This window comes from Copadichromis virginalis, linkage group LG23, assembly GCF_057382275.1.
Source record: "Copadichromis virginalis isolate Kocher_CV1m ecotype Utaka linkage group LG23, C_Virginalis_male_GT1.1, whole genome shotgun sequence".
Taxonomy (NCBI): Eukaryota; Metazoa; Chordata; class Actinopteri; order Cichliformes; family Cichlidae; genus Copadichromis; species Copadichromis virginalis.
The window spans coordinates 34957410-34962311 of NC_140639.1; the positions used below are offsets into that span (position 1 = coordinate 34957410).

At 39.4% G+C, this 4902-nt stretch overlaps 1 long non-coding RNA gene across 1 annotated transcript; it reads right to left on the reverse strand.

Annotated features, from left to right (window-relative positions):
* Window positions 1-535: 535 nt before the first annotated feature.
* Window positions 536-2219, reverse strand: LOC146681475 (uncharacterized). The gene is made up of 2 exons (XR_014918102.1): window positions 1898-2219; window positions 536-1237 (listed from the first exon to the last, which is right to left on the reverse strand). It is a non-coding gene; the product is annotated as an uncharacterized LOC146681475 (long non-coding RNA).
* Window positions 2220-4902: the final 2683 nt, after the last annotated feature.

Below are 4902 nucleotides of genomic sequence, written 5' to 3' on the forward strand. Positions count from 1 at the left end.
GGTTTGACAGAAATGAGGGAGAGCATATTTTGTTCATTTGTTTGTTTGTTTCTACAAGAGCTTTGTGTGATTTGATAAGTATCTGAGGCTGAGACCACAGGACAGTAAAACATGATTTTTGGGCTTCATTTCTGTACTGAACAATTATTTCAAGATTAGTTAGTAAATAAGCTGATGTTGTTCATGAGACTAAAGTCATATCACTTTGGTAATGTAAATATAATATGGCCAATATTAAAGTTATTATATTAATCATTATTAGCTATTACAGCAGTGAACATGAACTCTGTGTCAAATACTGAGCTTCAGTACAGATTCAAGTTGCAGTTATTTATATGTCTTATCACCTTAAATCTTCACTCAAAGACAAGTATCTTTGACAGTGCATATATAGGTGTATCATATATAAGAGACAAATGTTGTTCCTTCAGTATGCTGGCATTACTAAATTTGGCTCATTGCTTACATATATTTATAAAAAGAAAATGTACAAGCTGTGATAACTGTTTCTGATAAAATGAAGAGTAGACTGATATATGAAATATTCCTTTATTGGGTGAGAAAATCAGACCATGTCATAACTGCTTTCAGTCATACAGAATAGATATCAGAGCCTTAAACAGGCTGGCTTCTGCTAAATGGGTCAAACTGGGCAGAAAGTCTACAAACACATAACATCCTTATAGAATATGATGTAACACTATAGATCAACTTACCTCAGAATATATAAAGCATATAAACAATTACAGCAATATGATGCAACAAACACAGCAGTGCTACTGATCCAAAATACTCAAAGCTTCATAGAACTGGAACAAACATTTATTTTTAGGTCCATTCTGCTGCTGATACATACTTTAGGTTTCTGAATATTAAACTTGTTGCTGCCTTTCATAGTGTGTAACTTGAAGGCCCTGAGTACTTTCTCCCACACTGAAAACACTGGAATGATAAAATTATTTGAACATTACCTAATAAGACTGATTCAGGACAGACAATTAGTTATTTTAAACTTTTCTAGCAGTCCTTCACAAACAGGGAACAGTCTGTCTATTCTCTCCATCTGTCAGCTGCTGCTGGCTCTTCCTCCTCCTCTTCCTCACACACTGCTGAGTTTGTCCTGGTGGATCATCAGGGGTGCAAAGCCTCACAGATGATGTGCAGCAGTGTGTCCCTCAGTCTGTCCTCACTCTGGACACTTGCAGTTGTCACACATGGAAATCAAATGTGTGATAAGCTGCAGGATTCAAACACAAGTTTAACTTATAAACACATGTTCATACCTTTAATACACAATCAGAGAGAAAGAAACAGAGAGCGAGTGTAGGACAGACAGACAGGTGAAAGTCTCAGGTGTATACACTGCTACAAAACAGCACAAAAGAAGGAGGATTTAGTGTTTGTGTTATTACGAAACAAGAGGAGTTCCCAGATGGTACAGTGAACACATGTGACTCCTGCGATTAAAGCATCTTTCTTTCAGCTTAACGAGTGAACCGTCAGCTCGTTCAAACACACGTTAAAGTCCGTTTGGCTCGACGCCACCGAACAGAGGCAGCAATATAACATAGCTAACATTAACAGTGCAGTGAATCCTCCTTGTGCTGTGATATTCAGGACTGCAAACCGAGCAGCATCACTGACTTTCAGCTTGTTGTGTTTGTGGATATATGACTGACTTTAATTATCCACAAAATCATCACAATCTCTGTAAGATTAAGGTCGACTATATATATATTTTTTTAAAGTAAAGGCTTTAAAACCAAGTTAATTCTGAAAGTACAGACATCACTAATGTCACATAACTTTCCCGACATGTGGCCAACAATAATGGTTTAATGTTCTTCATTAAAAAAATATTTGCGCATAAATAAGTGACATAATATTCAGTACTTACTTCTGAAAGTTTACTCTTCCTCCGCTCCGCTTCCACCGTTTTTTTTTAGGCAAAATTATCCACACCACCACCGCACTATGAAGTCTGGGATATGTTGGGCCATGAAGGCTACACCGACCCATCCTTAAAATTCAGGGAAATTATGGACGCATTTGAGGGCCGCATTTCGAGCAGCCTTTGACTTGGGAAAGCCTTCTCTTGTCGCTGTGACGTAATCGGCCTTAAAATGCGGCCTTTAAGGCTGCAAACCCCAAATCCGGTCATTGGTACTTCCTGGCTTGTGTAGTTACTAGGTAACAAAAGCTCAACACTGCCCCTAGCGTCCTGGAGCACTTCCGTTGTATTTTGGAATTTGCATGTGTTTTTGAGTTTGCAAGTGTTTTGGATTTTGCAAGTGTTTTGGATTTTGCAAGTGTTTTTTAGTTTGTAAGTGTTTTGGATTTTGCAAGTGTTTTGGAGTTTGTACGTGTTTTGGAGTTTGCATGTGTTTTTGAGTTTGCAAGTGTTTTTGAGTTTGCATGTGTTTTGGAGTTTGCATGTGTTTTGGAGTTTGCATGTGTTTTGGAGTTTGCATGTGTTTTTTAGTTTGCAAGTGTTTTGGAGTTTGTACGTGTTTTGGAGTTTGCATGTGTTTTTTAGTTTGCAAGTGTTTTGGATTTTGCATGTGTTTTGGAGTTTGTACGTGTTTTGGAGTTTGCATGTGTTTTTTAGTTTGCAAGTGTTTTGGAGTTTGCATGTGTTTTGGAATTTGCATGTGTTTTGGAGTTTGCAAGTGTTTTGGAGTTTGTACGTGCTTTGTCTCTAGGGGCCACCGTACTTTTTGATCTATTGTCTCTTTTTTGGCTGGAGAATGATCCTGATTGCCAACATTGGACTCGGTTTCTTCCTTCTTTCTTGTCTCTTGCAGGGACCGCAAAGACTCCTGAAGAATGATCTTTTCATCTTCTGTTTGCTTGAGTTGTTTGCGGATTGTTGTGTTCTCCTGGTTTTTTCTCGTTACAATCTCCAGGTAGAAAGCTGTTTTTTTCCAGCTCTTCTTTTAAGTTTTGCACCTCCAAATTATTTGCCTCACAAACAGCCTCACTGAGGCAGAGTTTGACTATGAGCTCAGCGAACTCACAGAGGGCTCTTTCTTCCTGTTCTTTACGTTTTACAACTTCCTCTTCTAGGTTTTTCTGTGTTTTGAGGAGTTGCTCGCGGAGTTGTTCGATCTCTTCCTGCTGTTTTTTACATTGGACCTCCAACTCAGCTTCCTGAACAGTTTTCACCTCTGTAGAGTCTGTGTGCGGAGCTTCTGTAGTTTGTGTTGAAGCGTCCACACTCAGCTCTGCAGCTGTGACAGCTGTGTTGCTGTCTTGAACAGGAGCCTCACTCACATCAGGGGTGAGATTCTCCTCGGGTCTGCTTCTGCGAGCCTGTTCCAGTTGTTTTTGGAGCTCAAGAATGGTTTTCTCAGCATTTCCTCTGCAGCACTGTAGCTGCAGGCGAAGCCAATCATTTTGGGTTTTAGCCGCAGTAGCTTTGTGGTTCGTGGCTGTCATAGTGTAGAGATTGGTTTTACTCATGTGCTGAGCCTCCTGCAGGTGGAATCTCAGTGCAGCCATTTCATCGGTCTCACTATATGGACGTCTGCCATCATTTGGCATTAAGTGAGGATTAGGCTGTGGTTGAGATGGTCCATCATTGGTTCTAAAGTCAGGCTGATGATGCACAGGCCCTCAGTTCGGTAAAAACTGTGGCTTGTACCAATGCTGCCCAGGCCCATTATTGGGGTTAAAGTGGGGATTGGTCTGATGTGGCACAGGCCCTCGATTGGGTCCAGGGTTTCTGGTTCTGGGGTTTGCATTTTTTGCTTTTTATTCTTGTTTTTACCCTTTGGTTTGGCAGATGGAGTCACCTCATTTGGTGCCTGGTTTTTCCCTCTTTGCTTTGGGTTTGGCTGCTTCGCTTTTGTGTTAGGGCGAACAGCGGCCGATGAGGTTCCTTCCTGGGGATCAAGGTTTTCCTGCACACTCTGCATTCTTCTTGTCTTTGCTCTTACAATGTACAATGAAGATTTTTTCTATTCGATCAGGGTTTGGACTTGTGTTCGTGGCATACACTGAACGTTTCAAATCTTTTTCCTAAAGGTTGGCTCGCGGTGTGTTCCTAAAGAATCGCACAGTTCTGAGACATACTGAGAGCACGCGGTGGTCCTGTTTAAGGACTTTTGAGATGATGTCATCTGAAAAGATGACATCATCTCCTTTGATCATGCTCCTTTGATCTGTTTCCTTTGATCTAATAGAGCAAATTGAGTGTGATGTCATCTGCTTAGAATGTAGAATGTGATGTCATTAACTTAGCAGAGAATCTTGTTTGTCTTTGAAATAGAATTCTACCAAACTTAAATTAAAAGCTTTAATTTTGTACGAGATGTTAAATTCCCAATCTAAAGGCCAAATCTATCCGAGATCTTTAGGAGAAGATTACACAAATAGCTCAGAAGCTTCATTAAATGTTTCTGCATCAACATGTTTTCCATATACATCTTTAAAAATATTTTCTATTCGCCTAAACAAATTTGAAAAGAGTCTTTGTCATATTAATTTCAGTCCTAATGCAAAAAGGAGAGTTTTTCAAAGCTTCAAGTTTAAAAGAAAATCATTTTATTTAACACTATTCCATTGGACATTTGCTATATTCTTTAGTATTAAACTGCAAGTCTGAAATAGGCAGTGTTGGGTAAGTTACTTTAAATTAGTAACTTAGTTACATTACTAGTTAATCTATCAAAAGTAACTCAGTTACTTCAAATTACTCATTACTTTCAGAGTAACTAGTTACTAGGGAAAGTAACTTTGGTTTTACTCAGAATTCTCTTGTTAATGTGTTGCTTCCATAACTGGATACTAGGGCTGCCACGATTAGTCGACTAGTCACGATTACGTCGACTATCAAAATCGTCGACGACTGATTTAATAGTCGACGCGTCATTTGAAGCTTTGTAAGATCCCAAAAGCAGG